We start from the raw sequence: 27,105 nt of genomic DNA, 5'->3' as shown, positions 1-27,105 counted from the left end.
GCCAGGCATGATGGCGCGCACCTGTAGTTCCAGGTACTCAGGAAGCTGAAGTGGGAGGATCGTTTGAGCCTGGGAGGTGAAGGTTGCAGTGAGCTGAGATTGTGCCAATGCACTCCAGCTAGGATGACAGAGTGAGACCCTGTCTCAAAAGAAAAAAAAAGGAAGGAAAATAAAAAGAAACAAGCAAAAACTAATTTATGGTGATAGAGGTTAGAGGCTAGAATAGTGGTTACTTCTATAGGGAGAAATTAATAGGAGGGAGCACAAGGCGCCGTTAATCAGTGAAGAAAAACATTCTTCTACATCTCAATCTGGGTAATTCATTTAAAATAGATAGGCTCTAACCAGGGAAAATGCTTGCATTCCACAACTCTCATGTCTATGCTTTTTTTACATCCTCTTCTCCCCAGGTGTAACCCAGTACCTCCCAGTACCTGGGAGTTACCTGGGTATACTTATATGTATAAATTTATTGAGTTGTACTTAAGATTTGTGCACCTCACTGTAAGTGCACTGTAAGTTATACCTAAATAAAACACTTAAAAACAAGTAACCAATAATAGCTAAATCTAAAAACCTTTTCTCAATTCTCATCCTTCTTTATCAATCCATCGTATTGTTAATTACAGAACATCAATATTCCCTAAACGAAACTCTTTCCCTTTTGAAGATCCACAAGGCTTTGTTAGGATGTTTTTTCCAGCATTTTCTGTGGTGTCACATTAATTCTCTCTAAATATTAATTCAATATTTATCTTTTTTTTTTTTTTTTTTTTTTTGGCGACAGAGTCTCACTCTGTCACCCACGCAGGATGCAGTGGCATGATCTTGGCTTACTGCAACCTCCACCTCTCAGGTTTAAGCGATTCTCCTGCCTCAGCCTCCCAAGTAGCTGGGATTACAGGTGCACGCCACCATGCCCAGCTAATTTTTGTATTTTTAGTAGAGATGGGATTTCATCATGTTGGCCAGGCTGGTCTCGAATTCCTGACCTCAGGTGATCTGCCTGCCTCAGCCTCCCACAGTGCTGGGATTACAGGCGTGAGCCAATGCACCCAGCTAATTCAGTATGTATCAAGTGCTCATGTATGAGACATGAATTAGGCACCCTCCAATACATATTCGCAGTCACACACACACACATACCCCAAACTATATTCCCTAAACTGGATTCAAGCCACTCTATTACCTGGTATCAAACTGTATTTGCTTAATTTTAATTCCCATCACTTCTTTATGGGAATATTCTTCTCAAGCATTTTCTGTTTTCAGCCATTCTTTACTGTTCAGTTCTATTTCTATATTATTCTTTCTCTGTACCCCTATAGGACTTACTATCTGTAATTGCACTGTCTAACACAGTAACTGTATGTGGCTACTGAATACCTGAAGTCTGGCTAGTCTGAATTGAGATGTGCTTTAAGTATGTAATACCAACAGATTTTGAAGACTTAATATGGTTAAAAAAAAGAAAAAATGTAAAGTAGTTCAATCATGTTTATATGTTGAAATAATAGTACTTGAGATATGCTGTGTTAAATAAAAATCCATTAATAAAATTTCACCTATTTATTTTTATTTTTTGATGTAGCTATAGAAAATCTAAAATTGCATTTGTGACTCAACTTATATTTCTATTGTGCAGTGTTGACCTATACAATCTATTTATAAATGCCCACAAATTATCTTTTTCTTCTTCTTAAACTAATACAAATTGTATATATTTATAGTGTACGACACATTTTGAAAAACATATAAATTATGCAATGGTTAAATTTAGCTAATTAACATATGGATTACCTCACTTAGTTATATTTTGTGGTATGAACACTTAAAATGTACTCTCCCAGCAACTTTGAAGTATGCAATATTAACTATAGTCACTATGTCCCACAAATTATATCAACATATAATGCCATCTTCCCAATGAGTGCCAGAATTCGCTTTTTTCTTTTATGAATTAAATAAAATTATATTAGGAATTACTAATAGTAACTAGATAAGTCTTAAGTGCCCATTTAATTTTAATATCCCTTTAAGATTTTTCACAAGGAAGTGCAAGGCATTTCAAAGTGTTAAAATATATTTTAAAAAGTTGTTTTCAGATAGCTATAAATTATTCAATTTCTCATCTGTATTTTACTTATATCCAATTCTAAGTTCAAATGTCCCACCAGCAAGGATAGATGGCATGATTAAACCTGTAGCAATCCAAATCCCATAAAGTATTAGTTCTGATTAAGTCTGATTTTTTTCATCTTAGTCACTCAGTAAAGGGCAGCATCCATTTTGGTCAATATCATTGTATCAATGTCCAGCAGCCAAGACAAAGAGCCTTTATATGGTGGTATGAATAGACAATGTGAGCAATACGACACCACTTGAAATAAGGGTAGGGAGAAAAATGTTTTTATAATGCTAAGTTTTAAAACTAGGAGATGAAACTTACAAATTGTATAACAACTAGGTAAAAGGATATATATAAAAGAAGAACAGGAAGGTAGAACAGAAAGGTCTCCTCTCCAGACCTTTCTCAAGATGTACCTAGGTTCAAACTTGGCTGCTACACTATTAAGTGGATGTGTTTCCTCACATGTAAAGTGGGAATATATACATCACAGGATTATTAAAAGAATATAGTAGATGCTTACTTAATGTCATCTGTCTTTAATACTAATAATTATATAATGGTAATAAGATTATGGGTGACTTCACCCCTCACTTTCCAAATTGCTGTAAATATTTTCCAAGCATAAATGAAAAACTTACAATTTCATACTAGCACCGCTCCTCATGTGAACCTAAAATTATTTTTATAAGCTGTCTTTGACAAATTTGCTTATAAGCTTAATATCTGTGTTTGTGCTAGGAGGTTAGTGGTAGAAAGAAAATTAAAGAGGGGGAACTGATAACTTTAACACCATACCAGCACAGACATATACAAAACAAAGTGTGGAGAGGAAAACAGCAAAAGGAAATGCTGTTTGGGAAATTCCCAACTCGGACTATCCAATGAAAAGATTAGATTCCACCCTCCTCAATCTAGCTACCTACCAGTCACTCCTCACTCTCATCTTGGGTTTATATGTACATTACAAATATGCATAGTCACTGACCTTCTTCTCTCTACTAATGGTCACCACATGGCCTCACAGTCAAAAATTGAAAGAAGAGTGAAGAAATTCAGGATGTGTAACAAAGACAAACCAATGCACTGGTTGGGAAATAACTTCATTAAAATGTACTCATTCCCAAGTGCATCTACTCATCTGCTGACAGTGCTGGGAATGCATTCCTGAAATATTTAACCTGGTTATAAGATTCTACTGCTAGAATCAGAGAAGGCACACTTTGATGCCTACTTCTCACTTCCTCTATAACAACCTTGTCTTTATAGGCATGGCTTAAAATGGTACATTAGCAAAAGTATACAACTCCAAATCACTCACAGGTGAAAATTTCAAGTTAATGTAGAAAGAATAATCAAACAATGGTAACAATAACTATATCACTCTAACAACTAACACTTACTTTACTCAGTATTGTGTGCCAGAAAGCTAAGGACTTTACACGAATTAGGTAATATCAACCCTAAACCTCTTTGAAGATGGTAATTACTAATTCCACTTGCTTAGTGCTCACACAGCTAAATCTGAACCCTGCCAATTTTACTTCAAGGCTTACACTTTTAAAACTTATTACATCCTGCCTCTTTATATATGCATAATTACAATTGCAATTGTGATTCTGTGTGTGTGTATATATATGCACACAGGTGTGTGTCTGTGTGTAAAGTATTTAGTGAGTCAGTAGCAAACAAAAGGCAATTCCAACTCTGTGAAGGCTTTTACCCACCTTCACAAACCAACAATAAATTGGGAATCACCCCTCTCCTCCCCACTAAGTGGTGCTCTGAAAGTACTAGTTTTACAATCATACATCACTTAAGCATGGATGTACATTCTGAAAGATGCGTTCTTAGGCAATTTGGTCACTGTGCAAACATCACAAAGTGTACTCAAACCTACATGGTAGAGGCTGCTTACACACCTAGGCTACTTGGTATAGCCTATTGTTCCTAGGTCACAACATGCTCTTGTAAAGCATGTTACTGTACTGAATACCATACACAATTGTAACATAACTGTTAAGTATTTGTGTATCTAAACACAGAACATAAAATACAGTAAAAATACAGTATTATAATCTTACGGGACCCCCATCGTAAATGAAGTCCACTACTGACCAAAAAACACCATTACGCTGCACATGACTGCACTTAACATCTTTCTCAAGAAACTAAGGAAAGAGATACCTGTAAGTAAAATATTAATCTTTTCAAAAAATTAGATAGAAAATTGATTGACTACAGGTAAACATGCTTTGTAAAGTGTAAAGAATTTTAATCTTAACACTTTATTAGGTATTTTTATTTTCAATTGTCTATTTGGCTCAAGACATATTTATGTTTCTAGAGTTTGTACAAAGTCTTTCTTTTTTGAGACAGGGTCTCACTCTGTCACCCAGGCTAGAGTGCAGTGGCACAGTATCTGCTCGCTGAAGCCTATGCCTCCCAAGTTCAAGCGATTCTCCTGCCTCTGCCTACCAAGTAGCTGGGACTACAAGCACGTGTCACCACGCCCAACTAATTTTTGTATTTTTGGTAGAGACGGGGTTTCATCATGTTGGCCAGGCTGGTCTCAAACTCCTGACCTCAAGTGATCCACCCACCTCGGTCTCCCAAAGTGCTGGGATTACAGGTGTGAGCCACCACACCCGGCCTGTATAAAGTATTTTAAAAGCTGTATTTCCAACTTAAAAGAAGATATACATATCAAAAGGCTTAACACATAAAATCTGCATTCATCACTCTAACCCAACTTCAATTCTACCAAAATCTAGGCTAGCAGAATTAAGTTTCATGTAACAAATCACTTATCTTTATTTTTACTTACAAGATCTGTTTCAAGGATTCCAAACGAAATGGAAAGACTACAGCTAGCAGACAGAAGGGGTAGGGCCAAGATTAGTAGAAGGAGAGTGGAAAGAAAATCTCTCAGAAACGCTAACCTTAATCCAGTCTCACTTTCGCCCAACCAAGAGAAGTGTGCACTGCTGCTGCTTCTGCCCTGGCAGGCTCCTCATCCTCTTCCTCTTGAAATCCTCTGCTTTTTTCCTCCTGGAAAGTTAGTCTCACAGGGCTGTTTTCCTAACATTTCTCAACTGTCAAAGGATTTCTTATGTTGAAATTAAAAGAAAAAAATCTACTAACTCTCCATAATCACATAAGAGTTCCCAGGAAGTTCAAAAACAGCAGTAACTCCTGCCAGGCACGGTGGTTCACATCTGTAATCCCAGCACTTTGGGAGGCCAAGGCGGGTGGATCACCTGAGGTCAGGAGTTCGAGACCAGCCTGGCCAACATGGTGAAACCCCATCTCTACTGAAAACACAAAAATTAGCCAGGCACGGTGGCAGGCGCCCGTAATCCCAGCTACTTGAGAGACTGAGGCAGGAGAATCACCTGAACATGGGAGGTGGAGGTGGCAGAGAGCCAACATTGCACCACTGCACCCCTGCCTGGGCAACAAACTGTGACTCTGTCCCCCCACCAAAAAGAAAGAAAAAGAAAGGATAGTAACTCTATGGTTCAACTTGGCAGATCGGCAAAAAAAAATAGAATGCAGCAACTACGACCTTGGAGAAGAGAAAACACCTTTTTCATGGGAACTTCCTCTCCTTGAAGAAAGAATTTAATTTAGAGTTCTACTACCCTCGGGGTCTCCTGTGATCTTCATGTTTGTTTCTTAAGGAGAAGAGGAGATATCTTTTAGCCAACCAGCAGGGTGAGCTAGTGCTAGCATCAGTTCCATGATTCTCAAATCTCCCAAAACTCAATGGTGTAAATGGCTTGCACTATTAATAGCAATTTATTTCCCTGTAATAAACCTGAATCAAAAACACCACATCTAGAACTGCTTCAGTCAATGCTATACCTGACAACTTTACTCAATACTTACAGATTCTCCATTTATGACACATTCTCTTCACCAGAAAAATAACAAGTGTAAATAAAAGCTCATCTGAATATGTATCCATAGTATCCACTCTTCATTCTCTTGTTTTATTTTACAAGGTTACTAATTTAAAACATTTAGAAAACACTTTTAAAAAATGGCTAAAACAAGTGCTCTATAAAATTAGGGTTAGATAACTCAACATGCCAATTTCTCTATTTGCTACAAGCTACAATCGTCTTAGGACCTGACTGAAAAGCCTTCCCACAAGAATAAGATTCACTTTTCCTTCCAGAATCATCACATCCTAAGAAAATGGTCAAAATAAGTAACCCTAAAGAACAGTATTTAGGATGACAGAAAAAAATGGACCTGACCTTTCTCTAGATTGCAGATATCCCACCACTTCTATTCTCCTTGAAACTTTCTTTTCTCCTCCTGCTACCCATTAACAGTCTCAATTCACCCAAAACACTCTCATAACTTGAAGGACAAATTAAAACTGGAAAATGTTTAAGGTTGGCAGGTGACAGACCACTTTATAACTACAAATAACCTGAAAGTGACTCTAATTTTCACAAAATTAAAGTGTAAGTAAATCCACTCACATAATATTGAAAATTGTAAAACAGCTTATCAACTTACAAAAATCAGTAATTTAAAAGCACCTGAAATGACCCATAAAAACTTTTAAAACCTTAAAACAAGTTAACTTTTTGCTAAATTTGACATTCAAAGAAGTTAAAGATCACTGTAGGGTCGCACCATAAATGACAGTCACTACTTGTTCAATTTCCTGACAGACCTTAGAGATACCACTCAGTAGAAGCAGTAGTCTTAAAAAGTTGTTTTAAAAAAAAGGAACATTCTGAGTGGCACATTTGTTTATCCAACCAAAACACTATTACAAAATGAAAGACACCATTATTTTCAGCATTGATCTCATTTCTTTTCTTATGTAATAACTGGCAATAACAGCAGTTATTTCAAACTTTCAAAGAAATTTATCAAGTACCTGATTGTTTTTTAATTTTTCAATTTCTGGGTCATGACTGCATTTGGAAAACCTTAAAATTCAAAAGCAACATTGCTCTGAAACTATCCGATATTTCTGTATTTTGTACCTGATTTTGTTTCACTGAAAGTCACTTTAAAAACTAAGTTACCATATAATATGAAAGTTTTTTGTTTTTTGTTTTGAGACGTAGTCTCACTGTGTCGCCAGGCTGGAGTGCAGCGGCACGATCTCAGCTCACTGCAACCTCTGCCTCCTGGGTTCAAGTGATTCTCCTGCCTCTGCCTCCCGAGTAGCTGGGACTACAGGCGCGCGCCACTACGCCCAGCTAATTTTTGCATTTTTAGTAGAGACAGGGCTTCACCATGTTAGCCAAGATGGTTGGTCTCCATCTCTTCACCTCGTGATCTGCCCACCTCGGCCTCCCAAAGTGCTGGGATTACAGGCGTGAGCCACCGTGCCCGGCCAATACGAAAGTTTTAAACTTATTGTCACAGAAGTTCTCATGAACCTAATAATACTTAATTAACAAGTATTCTCAATAACATCCCCTTTTTTAACCATTATTAGTTGTAGATATTCACCTTCTCATCCCAGCAATATGACAAATACAAACAGCAATGGGTAGAGGCTGAAAGGCAATTTTCCATTATGCCACTAATTTAATCATCTCTGGACCTCAATATATTGTAAAAGAGGAGGGTAAGAGCAGTTGTTCTTTGATATTCCTTCCACAGTAAAACTACATGATCCAGGAAAACATTTGCTAATGTTAATGCATCTCCTACTCATTAATACAAGACTGTTCTGTATTAGAAGAAAAGCTAAAAAAAGAGAAAATATATATCTGAAAAGAACAAGGAAATGAAAGTTAAGTAATGCTGAAAAATTCAAATTTCAATTTGAACACAGAGACCTGAACACTGATGTGTTTAAATATCCCTCCAATCAAGGAATTCTGTTAATGGCCAACACAAAACATTAGGTGTTTCAAAATCTTGTACTTCATTAGTTAATACCAACACAAAGTATGATATAATTGCAGTACAACTTTGTTAGAAATCGTAAGGCTTTTAAAAGCAATACATACCACTGCATTAATACTAATCAAGCTTTATGTTTCACCAATTCAAAAGTCTTAAGCTAGATTATAGCCTTATTATAAAACCGAGTTTTTTCTTAGCAAACCTACTAAAATGCAGTATTACTGCCACCAAGTTCCCTAGATACTTACACATGCCACTGAAGGCAAAGAGCCAGGTTTCCTTTCTTTGAGAAACTTTAGTTGTCTATTTTTTGAAACGTTTTCCTTCTTATGGGACCAAAAACTGTTTACAACTAAAGCAAACTACTGCAGGGAGGGAATACACAATTAAAACAAATCTACCATCCAGATGCAACAAGCGTGGAATTAGTCAGGACTGGACAGGATAGACAGTGGTGTTTTGATACTTCTGTTGAAAGTATTAACAAGACAGGACCATCATTCGCCCCCAATTATGTTTATCCCCTCGTTGAGTTTGATGATCACACAAAATCTGAAGTCTAAATATAAACGTTTTTATATTCAAAGTCAATATTACTTATACAGTTCAAGAAAACTTTTCCACTAATGTTGCTAAACCATAGATGGATCCCAACAAGAGTTGTCTGTAGAAGTCTCGTAACAAGTAACCTTTAGCTCCACCACCTAAGCTTCCAATCACTGAGAAGAGTCTGGGACAACTCATCTTCAGGTTCACGGGAGAAGTGGAGCACACCTGCTTTCCTCTGGCAGAGTCACTTCCCAGGGACACAAAGGCCAGAGAATCAGACCTGGAGAGGCAAAAAGCTTTAGCTGGACACCCACCAAGCCCTGGCAACCCAAACACTTCGAGCGATTTACCTCTTGCTGTTACTTCCCAGGCACCTAGTCGCATAAGATCTTGCAGGACGGGGGGAGGGAAGGGCTATGCAGTCCTGTCCCAAGTAAGGGGAGGGGTGTGTACAGTAAATGCCGGAGCCGGCGTTTCTGGCCACAACCGAGCAGCCTCAACGAGAGGGGTTGGTGACCGCTCTCGGCCCGCCCCGTTACTCAGTGCATTGCAATGGCGACCGCCAGGCTCCCCAAGCCGCCTGATCTCGGCCCCTTCCCCCTACTGCTCACTGGCTGCTCGGCTTCATGTGACTAAACAAAACCCCCAAGTCTAGTGCCCAGCTCAGCCCCTTTGTGTCCGCTACCGGATCCTCCGACGCCGCAGCGGAAAGGCCCCCCCATCCCTCCGCCGAGTCCCGCCCCGTGGCGGCGGCCGCCGCTCACCTCAGGCTCCGTGGCCCCCAGCGACCGCTGCGGCCGCCGCCTCCCCGAACCCGGGGCCCGGGCTCCTTGTGTAGCACCAACTCCGCCTCCTCGGCCGCCGCCGCCATCTTAGCCTGTGCGGCAAAATGCGTCCTTTTGGATGGTTGGGACCCAGCCTAGGGCGTAGCTCCCCGGGCTCGAGAGCCGGAGGCCGGGTCCCCCAAGTTCTTCCGCCACCCTCAGTCCCGCCGCTGCCACAGCCCAGAGGCCCGAAACCCACTCGGGTCCCGGCGAATCTGACCAAATAACCCCTGAAACTCACAGTTTGGTGCCGTGTGCGTCAAACCGGGGCGACGTTGGGAGCGCGCGGCGTCCCCGCGTCACACGCCGTTCTGTACGCTACTCGGCTCCAGCGGCCCCCCTCCGCTCCCCGCTTTTCGCCTCCAGCCCCGGTTCCCACGGCGCAGGCGCGCTGCTTTCCCGCCTCTGCCGGGCTGCGGGCCGCGGGGGTGGCCAGCGAGGAGCTCCCGGAAAGCTTCGCACTGGTGGAGCGTCTGGGCCAATTAGACAAACGGGGGCAGCGGAAACAGTGCACCACTGTTCTCGGGTGCCAGAAACCAAACAAGGTCACCTCCCCCAGCGCTGACCTAATCACTCCCAAGGAGGTTCCCGCCCCAAAGTAGGCACGCTCCAAATATGGTGGTGCCCAAACTCTGCAAGACCCAAGCACTAGGCATGCCTAGGCCCTTTAAGGTGGAACAGGCCCAGGTTTGAGTTCCATGATCACGAGCTTGCAAAAATCTCTGTTATTTCTTCCTGTTGAGGAAAACAGCCGAAGAATGCAATATTTGCCAATCACAAGTGTGGAGTAATGGCAGAGGGAAGGTTTTAGGATCTTAAGGGGGCAGATGGTTGGGAGTTGCTTGATGGCCAGGCAGAGCATCAAGTGTGACATCTCAGTTACCCGGACAGCCTGCCCTAAAAGGTGGCCGAGGTTTGCTCCAGTTTGACTCTCTGGGGATACTCTCTCCCTGCCTTACTGAAAGTGTCATGGTTCTACGAATTAAAGTTATATAAGAAGCACCTAAGATGCTGGTTAACCCTTCAGAGAATCAGTCCTGAGAGGGTTCTGGAAATTTTCATTTTTAACAAGCCTTCACCACAGGATCCTGGGGGCAGAGAAACACTGAGTGGGCTATTATTTTGGTTTTCGACTGAGCCAACAAGAAACTGCTAACGTGTTTAAGATTAACCAAGAGTTCTTGAGAAATCTACTGGTCCCGCCTTAATTATTTGGCTTCTCTGAACCTCTGTTTACTCATCTAAAAAATTAAAAATAAAAATGTTTTCTTTAGTTGTACAGTTGTCATTACTGTGGCCCTCCAAACCCTCAAGATGTTATTGACATTCAGAAGAATATACCATAACTGCATTTATTTGAGAAGAATGAGAAACATTCTCTTTCCTATAGAATGATGCCTTCGGCAACAGCAAACATAGATTCCAAACAACAAATATTTGACTAAACACATTAATTGCTTTATTACTTAATAGCTAACACTTGAGCGCTTACTGTTTACCAGACATTGTTCTAACTTGTTTGATTTCATTATAACCCAATGAGACAAAGAGAAGTAAGGTGATTTTCTCAAAGTCACACAGTTCTTTGGGTTCTTTATCCCAGCTACTCAGAAGGCTGAGGCAGGAGAAGGGCGTGAACCGGCGAGGTGGAGCTTGCTGTGAGCCGAGATCTCGCCGCAGCACTCCAGCCTGGGAGACAGAGACTCCGTCTCAAAAAAAAAAAAAGAAAAAAAAGAAAATGCAAATCTTCCTTTTTTATTTATATGAATGTGTAAACAATAAAATATAAATACGTATACATTTGCAGTCAATGGGGAAGGGGTGCACTTTGGATCATTTCATTCGCAGAATCCATTAAAATTGGACATTCTCAGTTTACTATTGGACTTAGAACAAAAATATTATGCACTATGGAAATTCTCACATTATATCACTGTAAAAGCAGTTACTAAGAAAATAACTGTCATAAATGTGCACCACTGACTAACACGCAGACAAAACACACAAGCAAATAGAACCACTCAGAACTCAGCCATGATCAGAAACGTGTCTCACTAATGAAGCTGCTTTTTACACTAGAACTCAGCAACTGAAGTGTAATACTGTGGAAGTCATAATAGCAGTAAAAGTAATCACAGTAATTATAATAGCAGAAGTAGTAATAGTTGATGAAACGCTGTACAAACAAAATAGATCTCAAAAACTGTCTATGAATAGGAGAAACATAATGACAGAAAACTTGAATAAAGTAATGCAAAAAGAAAAAAAAATACACGTAAGGTCTCTGTTGAGCCACAGACGCGGGTCTCTGTTCTGCAGGATGTGGTTTGTAAAAGTTATTAAGAATAAGGCCTACTTTAAGAGATACCAAGTGAAATTTAGAAGATGACAAGAGGGTAAAACTGATTACTATGCTCAGAAACGCTTGGTGATACAGGATAAAAATAAATACAACACACCCAAATACAGGATGATAGTTCGTGTAACAAACAGAGATATCATTTGTCAGATTGCTTATGCCCGTATAGAGGGAGATATGATAGTCTGCACGGCATATGCACACGAACTGCCAAAATACAGTGTGAAGGTTGACCTGACAAATTAATGCTGCAGCGTATTGTACTGGCCTGCTGCTGGCCCGCAGGCTTCTCAATAGGTTTGGCATGGACAAGATCTATGAAGGCCAAGTGGAGACGACTGGCGATAACTACAATGTGGTAAGCATTGATGGTCAGCCAGGTGCCTTTACCTGCAATTAGGATGCAGGTCTTGCCAGAACTATCACTGGCAATAAAGGTTTTGGTGCCCTGAAGGGAGCTGTGCATGAAGGCTTGTCTGTCCCTCACAGTACTAAATAATTCCCTGGTTATGATTCTGAAAGCAAGAAATGTAATGCAGAAGTACACCAGAAGCACATCATGGGCCAGAATGTTTCAGATTACATGTGCTACTTAACGGAATAAGATGAAGATGCTTCAAGAAACAGTTCTCTCAATACATAAAGAACAGCGTAACTCCAGACATGATGGAGGAGTTGTATGAGAAAGCTCATGCTGCTATATGAGAGAGTCTAGTCTATGAAAAGAAGCCCAAGAAAGAAGTTAAAAAGAAGAGGTGGAACCGTCCCAAAATGTCCCTTGCTCAGAAGAAAGATTGGGTAGCTCAATGAAGGCAAACTTCCTCAGAGTTCAGGAGTGAGCTGCTGAGAGCTAAACCAAACAATTTTCTACGAGGATTTTTCAGATAAAGACAATAAACTTATGGACAGAAAAAAAAAAAATACAGGTACTGGAAAAATCCAAAGACGAGTTATGTGGCTCAATGCCAAAATATTTAAGGAAATCGCAGTTGAGAATGAAAGTCAAGATGTGGAAAACAGTTTGACTCTGGGAGAAAATTCATAATACATTGTGAATAAAATGATGCTCCAATGAATATACCTGGTAAATGTTTTAAAGAAAGAAAAAGCAAGATGCTGCTACTGGTTTTTGTTGTTGCTGTTATTTTGAAACTTTTATTTTAGGTTCAGGAGTACATATGCAGGTTTGTTATACAGGTAAACTCATGTCACAGGGGTTTTGAACAGATTATCTCGTGACCCAGTTACTTAGCCTAGTACCCAGTAGTTATTTTTTTCTGATCCTCTCCCTCCTCCCACCTTCCACCCTCAGGTGGGTCCTAGTGTGTGTTGTTCCCTCCCTTGCGTCCCTGTGTTCTTATCATTTAGTTCCCACTTATAAGAGAACATGCAGCATTTGGTTTTCTATTCCTGAATTAGTTTGCTAAGGATAATGGCCTCCAGCTCCATCCGTATTCCTGCAAAGGATGTGATCTCATTCTTTTCATGGTTGCATAGTATTCCGTGGTGTATACATACCACATTTTCTTTATCCAGTCTACCACTGATGGGCATTTAGGTTGATTCAAGTCTTGGCTATTGTGAGGGGTACTTCAATGAGCATACATATGCATGTGTCTTTATGATAGAGTGATTTATATTCCTTTGGGCACATACCTAGTGATAGGATTGCTGGGTTGAATGGTAGTTCTGTTTTCAGCTTTTTAAGAAATTGTCACACTGTTTTCCACAACAGTTGAACCAATTTATATTCCCACCAACAGTGTATTTGTGTTCTCTTTTCTCTGCAACCTCACCAGCATCTGTTATTTTTTGACTTTTTAATAATGTGGTTACTGTTAATATGTTAAAATCTGACCATATTTTACACAGTATATGAATCCATTAGTTATTACCAGATTACCAGTGAATGGAATTACCTGATAAAAAACATAAAGTAAGTTGTGGTCTCAAATGACTTGCTCAAAAACAAAATGCAATTCAGTCTTGAATAAAAACAAATAATTCTCCTCATTCCAATACTTCATAATTCCAACCAAAAAGAAAGAAATGAAACATTAATCTACTAGTAATAACGTCAAATCAAGTGTGGATTTTGCTCAGTATCCCACTAGTTCTGGATCAACCTCCTAATACCAAAACTGTAAAGCAAGTCACTCTTGTGGAACTGCAAATAGTTCAGTATGTTTGTTCATTGGAGTGGGGGTAGGGAGGATGTGTGGAGTAGAAAGAGAGATGATGTAAACAGCAACCAAGTTTTATACTTATTTTTGTCCCATGCTGACCTGAGCACAGAACTTTACACATAGCAGGTATGCAATAAATAATTCCATTCAGTTCAACTAACATTCATTGATCGTTTACTCTGTGCAAGGTACTGTACTAGGCACTGTCAGAAAAAGATGAGTAAAACAGTTCCTTGAAGCTATTCAATACCTTTTATACTTCAAGGAAAGAGCTAGACAAAAAGGTACAATCAACTCTCAATTTACCAGGGAATGGAAGAGATAAGGAAATAGATAATAAAGTTCTCCAAATCTCAATTAAAACAAAGCCTCGTAAAACATAGTACAAAATAGATTTAGTATACACATATTTAATGAAAATTATATCTAATATTCAAGAACATATTTGCTATGCTACTCAGCGTATCATTATGCATGCCCCCTGAAGGATGTGAAGGTAAATAGAACACACTCAGCTCTCAAATATTTTATGGTGGAATGGATCAAAAGTTGCGAGTTCACATGCACATGAAACTTGCATGTTAAAACTGACAAAGAAAGAGATCAGCTCATTGTTCAACTGGTGCCTCACCTAGTGTTGATGATGCTGTGGTATCATTTTCCTCCAGAGTTTGGCTCTTAGCTTTGCAGGCTGAGAATCAGTTGAACTGGAGTTGATCAAGCTCAGTTAGATGAAACGTATAAGAGATTAATGAGTAAATCAAATGCTGATATATTAATTCACAATAAAAGTTTTGACTGCCAAGCATAATGGAATACCTAAGCAGACCGGTCAGCACATTCCCTCTTTGTAGAGAAGGATGCTAGGAACACCAATTTATTTTCTTGACGAGCATAGAATTAGATAAATATGATCTCAGCAGATGGGATCATGAAACTTTGCTAGCAAACTGTACTCCGCCGTGATGATGTACCTCTCAAGGGAATTTGGACTCTTTAGTCTGCTTTCACCCCAGGACAATAACTCTTTTAAGAGTTAAAATATTTCTTTTAAGATGTATAACATACAAACCACAAGAAGATGAAGTATTTATAATTCATATTTCATCAATTCAATGACACTTTCTAAAAAATGTTGTAACATTTCAAATTGTGTCTTACAATCATAATTTGTAATTAGCAGTTTTTTCTTTCATAGGGGTTCATAAAATAATGGCACACCTTTCGGTGGTATCTTAGAATCTAATGGAATACGATAATTGCATGACATTTCTTTAAACTCCCTTACTTCTGTTTTGGTAAATTGACTTTCATCAAGTTAGTAGTTGCCCCACTACATCATTACTTAGAGAGTTTAAGTTCAAAAACTATGTCAAGCTTTATTTTCCTCAATTCATATTCTGATCAGGCTGTCGTAATTGAGCTAAGTTCCCAAGGGATAGAGGACACTGGAGGATACTTCATCCGCAAATGTATTCTTAGCTTCTAAAGTAACCCAGACTTGGCTGTGTGCAGTGGCTCACACCTGTAATCCCAGCACTTTGGGAAGCCGAGGCGGGCGAATCACCTGAGGTCAGGAGTTCAAGACCAGCCTGGCCAACATGGTGAAACCCTGTCTCTACTAAAAATACAAAAATTAGCCAGGTGTGGTAGCGGGCGCCTGTAATCCCAGCTACTCAGGAGGCTGAGGCAGGAGACTCACTGGAACCCGGAAGGCAGAGGTTGCAGTGAGCTGAGATTGTACCACTGTACTGCAGCCTGGGCAACAGAGTAAGACTCCATCTCCAAAAATAAAAAATAAAGTAACCCAGATTTCACTGGGTTTTGTCATCCCTTTTTACTGCAGGACCCTTAAAATGCCTGCAAAGTCTCTTAAGGGGGCATTTGTACTTAGGAACAGGTCCTGTTAGCTACCTCATTCCCTGTCTGATTTGGCAAGCCATCTGCTGTGGCTACTGATGAGCCTTCTGATGGCAACAACTGCGTTCCACATGGCAGCACCATTTTATTGCCAGGCACCAATATGGCCATAGCTAACAATCTAGAATACATACGGTACTAAGTAAGCCATTATTGGAGTCTCTAGTCAAGGCTTTTCGTTTTATGGACTATTTTCTAAATATTTACTTAATATGTGTTGGGCTCTATAATAGTCACTGTAGAGACTACAGAGAAAAATCCACAGGGTCACTATGTATAGTTGTGGAGTTTGTGCACAGTACAAAGATGCCAAGTAGGTGAATGGAGGCTGAAACTCAACCTGTTCCTTACCCACCAGCTCATGCCCCCTAGTGTAGGGCTGAATCCATCTGCAAGAAAGAGTGCCATTTTCTTCTGACAAAGATACTTCTTCTTTAAAGCAATCCTTGACCCCATGAGTCTGTATCAGCCTGTTTCTAATTCTTCTGCGTAGTTACCTTTCCCAATCCCTCTGCCCAGAGACAGTCTTTCCCTAGTCCCTCTGCTCTACTTCACATGGAGAGAATTGATATGCTACTGGGCCCTAATTACTCATTCTGTATCTTCAAGGAGCTTACAGTCTAATGAGGGGAGATAAAGGAAAAAACCATTGTGACACATGTGATAAGGGTGGGCTAAAAGTAAGCATCCAGTAGGACCTTGGGAACACTAAGAGGGAGTCCTAACCCAGTCTAGTGGACCAGGGAAGGCTTCTGGAGTATGCCTTCTCTGCCTAGAACCATCTTCCCACTCCTTCACCTGGACTAATTCCTACTCATTCTTCAAGTTTCAGTTAAATATACCTTTGCTTAATTTCCTTAGTTTTGGATAACTAATATCAACAATCCTTTGCTCAATTTTATAGGTTACCCAAATGTAGGTCAATTTGTGATTGTCTATTATGTATACATATTATATATGTATATATAGATGATTTTTATATAAATGCATATATTTGTCTATGCATATATAATCTACACGTATGTGTATGTAAATAGATAACCACAATATATGCATATATAAATGCAAATATTTGTATATACATATATGACGTGTGTATATAATATATATAAATTACATATATATACATGTTTATATTATGTATGTATATTTATATATAAATATACATAAGTGTGTGTACATATATTTACATATATACTTTCCTTCTTGGCATATGCCTGCCTGTACATTCATTTTTTTTATTTTTTATTTTTATATTTTTGAGATGGAGTCTCACTCTGTCGCCCAGGCTAGAGTGCAATGGCGCAATTTCGGCTCACTGCAACCTCTGCCTCCTGGGTTCAAGCAATTCTCCTGCCTCAGCCTCCAGATTAGCTAGGATTACAGGTGTGCACCACCATGCCCAGGTAATTTTTGTATTTTCAGTAGAGACAGGGTTTCACCGTGTTGGCCAGGCTCGTCTTGAACTCCTGACCTCAAGTGATCCACCCGCCTCGGCCTCCCAAAGTGCTGGGATTACAGGCATGAGCCATAATGCCCAGCCCCGCCTGCATTTTAAATTCACCGTTGTGGGCCTGCCTTGATCCTTCAGCAGTCCTAATTAATGTAATTGGCTGATTGGATTCTCCTGGGCTTCTGTCAGAGCTACTTTCCCTCACGCTCTTACCTCATACTCACAAAGCACTCAGTGCTTCCTCTTTTGTTATACTTACCTCATGTGTACATAAACCCCACTATAACGGAACAAATAGAATCTAAAAATTCAGTTTCACAAATTACAAGGTCATATTATTAGGAGATTAATGAAATGACTGGAGTGATCCTGCATAGTTTGCTGGAGAGCACCGTGTCTGGCTGTGTGACCAAAATCCATCCTGGTCTCAGCTAGAGTTCGGAGCAGTCTGCTGGTACTTGACTTCTCCAGCTTAAATAAATATACCAGGGATAATTCTAGGCTCCATGACTAGCTGAGAATTCCAGAATCGTAGCACTGATTCCAGGAATCCCTGGGATTTTTGACAGCCATTTGATCTAATATAGGCAGATTGGGTTGGGAGAATACTGGGAATGCAGGGGCCCACTTCACCTTGTCTTCCCCTCCAAGATCAGAACTTTAGCCCACCACATTGAAAATGGGAATTGGGGAGAGGGCAGGATTAATAGCCAGATGTATTAAAATTGGTTTTGCATTGTCAGGGAACATAATTTCACCATGTTATTTCTACATGATTGTACATGTGGATTTTACTATAATTACTTGTGTAATGACTACCTCCTCCTTGAGACTCTATACTACATGAAGATAAGGGCCCTATTAATCTTGCTTCTTACAGTGCAGTGCATTTCTTAGCTCATATTAGTTGTTTAATAAAAATTTGTTAAATTAAATTGATGTCATATCTAAGAGAAAACATAAAATACTTTTTTTCCCTTTTTTTAAAGGTAGCTTCTATCTCTGTTACCCAGGCTGGAGTGCAGTGGCATGATCACAGCTCAGTGCAGCTTCGACCTCCCAGGTTCAATCAATCCTCATGACAGCCTCCTGAGTCACTGGGACTATAGGCACACACCACCACACCCAGCTAATTTTTAAATTTTTCTGTAGGGTTGGGGTTTTGCCATGTTGCCTAGGCTGGACTTGAACTCCTGGGCTCAACTGATCTACTCACCTAGACCTCCCAAAGTGCTGGGATTACAGGCGTGAGCCACTGAGCCTGGTGAAGATCTAAAAGACTTTTAAAAGCTAGTTGGGGGGAAAGAGTAGGGGTAAATACATTCTTTGCAGAGAGAAACATGAAAAAAGTCTAAGAAGTACAAGAGAGTATGCCATGTTTAGGGAATGGTAAGTAATTCACAAAACTAGAGCATATATGCAAGAAGTGGTAAGAGTAAGCATAGTAAGAAATGAAACTGGAAAGAGAAGCAGAAGCTGGATTGCTAAGAACAAGGAACTTGGACTTGATCCTAAGGGCAATGGGAATCCATTGAGGGATCTTAAAAGGAAATTAAATGATAAAATTTGCCCTTTTGAGATATATACAATTTATTGAAGAGGTAAAACTGGATGCAGAGAGAAGAGTAGGTTATTTATGCAGTTTGTACCTGCATAATCATGGCATATGTTACAGGAAGCTGCCCTGCCCTCAGCTTGCATGGAGAGGTAGTGCTCAGCAGTCCTGCTTTGCACTCTACAAAACTTATCTCCCCAACACTTAGCTGCAGCTGACTGGACACTGGATGGGCACCTGATCCAAAGGAAACTAATCCATAGTCTGGCAGGTGATCTATGACATGGCCAGCATGGAAAATAGTGATCAAGATAGTGTGGTATTGACATTAAGATAGGCAAATAGATCAATAAAAGAAAATAGAGGGTCCAGAAACAGACCCACAATTACGTGGTCAATTAAACTTCAGTAAAGGTGCAAAGGCAATTCAGTAGAGAAAGGATAGTCTTTTCAACAAATGATACTGGAAAAATTAAATATCCATATGTAAGAAATTGAAATTTGATTCATATACTAAAATTAACTCGAAACGACTTATAGACCTAATCTAAAACCTAGACCAAAAAATATTTAGGAGCAAATCTTTGTGAGCTTGGGCTACGCAAAAATTTTTGAGAAATGACACCAAAAGCACAATTCATGAAAGAAAAGGTTGATAAAATCAACTTCGAAATTTAGAATTTTTGCTCCTTGAAAGAGTCAGAGAGTGAAAGGACAACCCCAGACTAGGAAAACGTATTTGCAAATTACACAACTGATAAGGGACTTGTATCCATAATATATAAAGAATTCTCAAAACACAATAAGTAAATATATAACCTGATAAAAAAATGGACAAAAGCATGAACAGGCACTTCGCCAAAAAAAATATAATGATGTCCAAAAAAGCACATGAAAAATACTCATTAGTCATTAGAGAAATGTAAATTAAAACTCCAAATGAGATATCATTACACATCTGAATGAGAATGGCTAAAAATAATAAGACCAACGATACCAAGTGTCGGCAAGGATGTATAACAACTAGAACTCTATCATACTGCTTATGGGAATGTAAAATAGTACAACCACTTTAGGAAAAAGCTTGGCAGTTTCTTTACAAGTTAAAAATACACACCCTATAATGAACGTGATTCATCCCTTTTACTGCTAAGTATTAACTCAAGATAAAAGAAATACACATGCACACAAAGACTTCTACAGGAATTTTTATAGCAGCTTTATTGGTAACAGTCAAAAACTGGAAACAACATGAATGCCCATCAATAGATTAACATGTAAAGCCAGCCTACCAAACAGAATACATGCTGTGTGGTTGTCTTTATACAAAACCCTAGAAAATGCAACTAATCTGCAGTGACAGATGACAAATCAGTGGTTGCCTGTTGTGGAGGAAGATGAGGCAGGTATGAGGGTAAGGGTTTTATATTAGGAAATAAGGAATTGTTTGGGCGTGATATGTTTATTTTCTTGATTATGGTGATGGATTCACTGCTGTTACTTGATTTCTCCAGCTTAAATAAATATACAGGGAATAATTCTAGGCTCTGTGACTAGCTGGAAATTCCAGAATCGTAGCACTGATTCCAGGAATCTCTGGGATTCTTGACAGCCATTTGATCTGTCTAATACAGGCAGATATATGTGCAGATACATATATATGTGTATATATATGTATACACATATACAAGTGTAGCTACATGTCCAAACTTATGAAATTGTGCGCTTTAAATAGTACTATTTATTGTTACAATATACAATAGTTTGAATAAAATTCTTTAAAATTTTTTTAAAGAGAGAGAATGGAATGAGAGAGTTTCTTGTAGTGGTGGAATAGGAAGAATATTCAGAGTACACTTGGACAGACAGATAACACTCCCGTTTTACATATTTCAACATGGGGTATCCAGCAGATGAGCTATTTCTTTGTTCAAATGCTGTCTATTTTATTGGTAAGATTGGCAGCAAAGCTTTCCACATAAATGACCTAAAATAGATTGGCAGAAGGCTTGAAGAAGGTGGAGTAGGTTTGAAATAGCTGCTGGAGAACCCAGACCCAGAACTCTTGGCATTTGAATAGAGCTGGAGGTTTTGTTGATATTGGGGACCAAGAATCTATGGTAATACAACTTCCATATCATTGTGTAATTTTTCTCTAGCACATGTCAATAGTACAGGCAGACAGACACAGTCCTCTTTTTTCTCTGAACACATCTCATCTCCCAGAAGTTTCTTTAATCTCTTGAGCACTCAGATTTCTATGGCATCTGCTCCACCATTTTGTCAGACATGCCAAGACATTTTTCACCCATTCATTCAACAGCTATCTATTGAGGCCCTTTAACTCAGGTGTGAGGTGTCAAATGGCACTGAATATACAATAGTCCAAATATACATGATCCATGCTTTCAGGTTTACATGTTTGAATATGCAACGTCCTCCCACAGGCTCTAACACTGATCACTTGCAGACCTCAGAGGACTGCGCACTTCCCAAGCATAGGTGACTCATATCAGCCACACATCACTTGACCATTAATAATCAAGGTGCCCTCATTGCAAGTGTCCATTTTCAAGCTTGACCCATGTCACGTTCCTCCTTTTTATTGTGGAGATATATATATATATGTACACATATAATTTTTCTCCAAGACAGAGTCTTGCTCTGTTGCCCAAGCTGGAGTGCAGTGGTGCGATCTCGGCTCCTGCAACCTCTGCCTCCCGAATTCAAGCGATTCTCCTTACTCAGCCTCCCGAGTAACTGGGACTACAACCATGCACCACCACACATGGCTAATTTTTGTATTTTTAGTAGAGACGGGGTTTCACCATTTGGGCCAGGCTAGTCTCAAACTCCTGACCTCGTCATCTGCCCACCTCAGCCTCCAAAAATGCTGGGATTACAGGCTTGAGCCACTGCACCCAGCCTACTGTGGTTATTAAATGTTGGGAGAGGTGTGTGGCCAACACTGAATTCGTAGGATTTATAACTAGAGACCTGAGGGCCCAAGGAAATGTTCACAGTTATCTAGTATGCTGTCAGATAATAGGTTTAGGTATTTTCTTTCTTTGAAATTCAATAAACTTTCACAATGACTTTTCATTAAAGATGAATGCTAAATTGCTATCTCACCCAGTTTGGATAACAGATTATTAGAAAATATGTACATATTAAATAATGTATCATGTTGCATCAAATGGAAGTGTATCTCTTTATCCTCTTTAAAGAGATACATCAGATACATAATACTCAAATATCTGCAGTTGTGTGCTTACACACACACACACACACACACACACACACACCCCAGGGAGGGGAAGAAAGAGAGAATGTAAAGATAGGAATCACATTTGCTTTAAGGGGAGATAGAAACGTAAAAGTTTCTTTCTACCATTATGTCTGTTTTGAGTATACTAGGAAATCCCATATGAAATTATGATTCTGGGATAGAATATTCTGTCTTTCAGGGCACCACCAGAAGAGAATACTAAACAGTAATAAAGAGGAAAAGACAGACATATACGTGTTCTTTTCTCTTCTGTTGTTAGCCTAAAAAAAATTTAAAATGTGCACGAATGCATATGGGATATTTCTTTTAGTGAAAAGGCGAAAAAACCAAATGCCTAAAGGTTGGGAATAGAAATTGATGAGTTTGGCAGTAGGCTTTGGAAATGAGCAGTGATAACCAATCTGACTAATGTGAAAAAAATGTTGCAAAGAAGCACTAGAAACAAAAAAAGCAGAGGGGCGGAGCAAGATGGCTGAATAGGAACAGCTCCAGTCTCCAGCTCCCAGCACGAGCAACACAGAAGACAGGTGATTTCTGTATTATCAACTGAGGTACTGGGTTCATCTCACTGGGGAGTGCCAGGCAATCGGTGCTGGTCAGCTGTTGCAGCCTGTCCAGCGAGAGCTGAAGCAGGGGGAGGCATCGCATCACCTGGGAAGCCCAAGGGGGAAGGGAATCGCTTTTCCTAGCCAGGGGAACTGAGACACACAACACCTGGAAAATCGGGTAACTCCCAGCCCAATACTGCGCTTTAAGCAAACGGGCACACCAGGAGATTATATCCCACACCTGGCTGGGAGGGTCCCACGCCCACAGAGCCTTCCTCATTGCTAGCACAGCAGTCTGTGATCTAACTTCAAGGCAGCAGCCAGGCTGGGGGAGGGACGCCCGCCATTGCTGAGGCTTAAGTAGGTAAACAAAGCCCTGGGAAGATCTAACTGGGTGGAGCTCACAGCAGCTCAAGGAGGCCTGCCAGTCTCTGTAGACTCCACCTCTGGGGACAGGGCCAGGTAAACAACAACAACAACAACAAAAAGCAGCAGAAACCTCTGCAGACGCAAACAATTCTGACAGCTTTGAAGAGAGCGGTGGATCTCCCAACACGGAGGTTGAGATCTGAGAATGGACAGACACCTGCTCAACTGGGTCCCTGACCCCTGAGTAGCCTAACTGGGAGACATCCTCCACTAGGGGCAGACCGACACCCCACACCTCACACAGTGGAGTACACCCCTGAGAGGAAGCTTCCAAAGCAAGAATCAGACAGGTACACTCGCTGTTCAGCAGCATTCTATCTTCTGCAGCCTCTGCTGCTGACACCCAGGCAAACAGGGTCTGGAGTGGACCTCAAGCAATCTCCAACAGACCTACAGCTGAGGATCCTGACTGTTAGAAGGAAAACTAACAACCAGGAAGGACACCCACACCAAAACCCCATCAGTACATCACCATCATCAAAGACCAGAGGTAGATAAAACCACAAAGATGGAGAAAAAGCAGGGCAGAAAAGCTGGAAATTCAAAAAATAAGAGCACATCTCCCCCTCCAAAGGAATGCAGCTCATCGCCAGCAACGGATCAAAGCTGGATGGAGAATGACTTTGACGAGATGAGAGAAGAAGCCTCCAGTCCATCAAACTTCTCAGAGCTAAAGGAGGAATTATGTACCCAGCGCAAAGAAACTAAAAAGCTTGAAAAAAGAGTGGAAGAATTGATAACCAGAATAATTAATGCAGAGAAGGCCATAAATGAACGGACAGAGATGAAAACCATGACACGAGAAATACGTGACAAATGCACAAGCTTCAGTAACCGACTCGATCAACTGGAAGAAAGAGTATCAGCGATTGAGGATCAAATGAATGAAATGAAGCGAGAAGAGAAATCTAAAGAAAAAAGAAGAAAAAGAAATGAACAAAGCCTGCAAGAAGTATGGGATTATGTAAAAAGACCAAATCTACGTCTGATTGGGGTGCCTGAAAGTGAGGGGCAAAATGGAACCAAGTTGGAAAACACTCTTCAGGATATCATCCAGGAGAACTTCCCCAACCTAATAGGGCAGGCCAACATTCAAATTCAGGAAATATAGAGAACGCCACAAAGATACTCCTCGAGAAGAGCAACTCCAAGACACATAATTGCCAGATTCACCAAAGTTGAAATGAAGGAAAAAATCTTAAGGGCAGCCAGAGAGAAAGGTTGGGTTACCCACAAAGGGAAGCAAATCAGACTAACAGCAGATCTCTTGGTAGAAACTCTACAAGCCAGAAGAGAGTGGGGGCCAATATTCAACATTCTTAAAGAAAAGAATTTTAAACCCAGAATTTTATATCCAGCCAAACTAAGTTTCATAAGTGAAGGAGAAATAAAATCCTTTACAGATAAGCAAATGCTTAGAGATTTTGTCACCACCAGGCCTGCCTTACAAGAGACCCTGAAGGAAGCACTAAACATGGAAAGGAACAACCGGTACCAGCCATTGCAAAAACATGCCAAAATGTAAAGACCATTGAGGCTAGGAAGAAACTGCATCAACTAATGAGCAAAATAACCAGTTAATATCATAATGGCAGGATCAAGTTCACACATAACAATATTAACCGTAAATGTAAATGGACTAAATGCTCCAATTAAAAGACACAGACTGGCAAACTGGATAAAGAGTCAAGACCCATCAGTCTGCTGTATTCAGGAGACCCATCTCACATGCAGAGACATACATAGGCTCAAAGTAAAGGGATGGAGGAAGATCTACCAAGGAAATGGAGAACAGAAAAAAGCAGGGGTTGCAATCCTAGTCTCTGATAAAACAGACTTTAAACCATCAAAGATCAAAAGAGACAAAGAAGGCCATTACATAATGGTAAAGGGATCAATTCAACAGGAAGAGCTAACTATCCTAAATATATATATGCACCCAATACAGGAGCACCCAGATTCATCAAGCAAGTCCTTAGAGACTTACAAAGAGACTTAGACTCCCATACAATAATAATGGGAGACTTCAACACTTCACTGTCAACATTAGACAGATCAACGAGACAGAAAGTTAACAAGGATATCCAGGAATTGAACTCATCTCTGCAACAAGCAGACCTAATAGACATCTATAGAACTCTCCACCCCAAATCAACAGAGTATACATTCTTCTCAGCACCACATCGCACTTACTCCAAAATTGACCACATAATTGGAAGTAAAGCACTCCTCAGCAAATGTACAAGAACAGAAATTATAACAAACTGTCTCTCAGACCACAGTGCAATCAAACTAGAACTCAGGACTAAGAAACTCAATCAAAACCGCTCAACTACATGGAAACTGAACAGCCTGCTCCTGAATGACTACTGGGTACATAACGAAATGAAGGCAGAAATAAAGATGTTCTTTGAAACCAATGAGAACAAAGATACAACACACCAGAATCTCTGGGACACATTTAAAGCAGTGTGTAGAGGGAAATTTATAGCACTTAATGCCCACAAGAGAAAGCAGGAAAGATCTAAAATGGACACTCTAACATCACAATTAAAAGAGCTAGAGAAGCAAGAGCAAACACATTCAAAAGCGAGCAGAAGGCAAGAAATAACTAAGATCAGAGCAGAACTGAAGGAGATAGAAACACAAAAAACCCTCCAAAAAATCAATGAATCCAGGAGTTGGTTTTTTGAAAAGATCAACAAAATTGACAGACCACTAGAAAGACTAATAAAGAAGAAAAGAGAGAAGAATCAAATAGATGCAATAAAAAATGATAAAGGGGAAGTATCACCACCGACCCCACAGAAATACAAACTACCATCAGAGAATACTATAAACACCTCTACGCAATAAACTAGAAAATCTAGAAGAAATAGATAATTTCCTGGACACTTACACTCTCCCAAGACTAAACCAGGAAGAAGTAGAATCCCTGAATAGACCAATAACAGGCTCTGAAATTGAGGCAATAATTAATAGCCTACCAACCAAAAAAAGTCCAGGACCAGATGGATTCACAGCTGAATTCTACCAGAGGTACAAGGAGGAGCTGGTACCATTCCTTCTGAAACTATTCCAATCAATAGAAAAAGAGGGAATCCTCCCTAACTCATTTTATGAGGCCAACATCATCCTGATACCAAAGCCTGGCAGAGACACAACAAAAAAAGAGAATTTTAGACCAACATCCCTGATGAACATCCATGCAAAAATCCTCAATAAAATACTGGCAAACCAGATCCAGCAGCACATCAAAAACTTATCCACCATGATCAAGTGGGCTTCATCCCTGGGATGCAAGGCTGGTTCAACATACGCAAATCAATAAACGTAATCCAGCATATAAACAGAACCAAAGACAAAAACCACATGATTATCTCAATAGATGCAGAAAAGGCCTTTAACAAAATTCAACAGCCCTTCATGCTAAAAACTCTCAATAAATTCAGTATTGATGGAACATATCTCAAAATCATAAGAGCTATTTATGACAAACCCACAGTCAATATCATACTGAATGGGCAAAAACTGGAAGCCTTCCCTTTGAAAACTGGCACAAGACAGGGATGCCCTCTCTCACCACTCCTATTCAACATAGTGTTGGAAGTTCTGGCTAGGGCAATCAGGCAAGAGAAAGAAATAAACGGTATTCAGTTAGGAAAAGAAGAAGTCAAATTGTCCCTCTTTGCAGATGACATGATTGTATATTTAGAAAACCCCATTGTCTCAGCCCAAAATCTCCTTAAGCTGATAAGAAACTTCAGCAAAGTCTCAGGATACAAAATTAATGTGCAAAAATCACAAGCATTCTTATACACCAGTAACAGACAAACAGAGAGCCAAATCATGAATGAACTTCCATTCACAATTGCTTCAAAGAGAATAAAATACCTAGGAATCCAACTGACAAGGGATGTAAAGGACCTCTTCAAGGAGAACTACAAACCACTGCTCAGTGAAATAAAAGAGGACA

At 39.9% G+C, this 27,105-nt stretch overlaps 1 protein-coding gene and 1 pseudogene across 19 annotated transcripts in view; one reads left to right on the top strand and one right to left on the bottom strand.

Annotated features, from left to right (window-relative positions):
- The window catches only part of LOC105482837 (zinc finger protein 644), a 100,298-nt gene extending 90,452 nt beyond the window's left edge, over positions 1–9,846 (bottom strand). For 2 of the 19 annotated variants that reach the window (XM_071081180.1, XM_011743205.2), the window contains exon 1: positions 9,331–9,625. The gene's annotated coding sequence lies outside the window, so the exon portion shown is untranslated. The other 17 variants (XM_071081100.1, XM_071081142.1, XM_071081432.1 and 14 more) reach the window with 17 other exon arrangements.
- Positions 9,847–11,699: 1,853 nt separating this feature from the next.
- Positions 11,700–12,603, top strand: LOC112426874 (large ribosomal subunit protein uL18 pseudogene; annotated as a pseudogene).
- The last annotated feature ends 14,502 nt before the right edge of the window (positions 12,604–27,105 follow it).

Source organism: Macaca nemestrina, chromosome 1, assembly GCF_043159975.1.
Source record: "Macaca nemestrina isolate mMacNem1 chromosome 1, mMacNem.hap1, whole genome shotgun sequence".
Lineage (NCBI taxonomy): Eukaryota > Metazoa > Chordata > Mammalia > Primates > Cercopithecidae > Macaca > Macaca nemestrina.
Note: the sequence above shows the minus strand (reverse complement) of the source record. Positions and strands in the feature narration are given on the sequence as shown.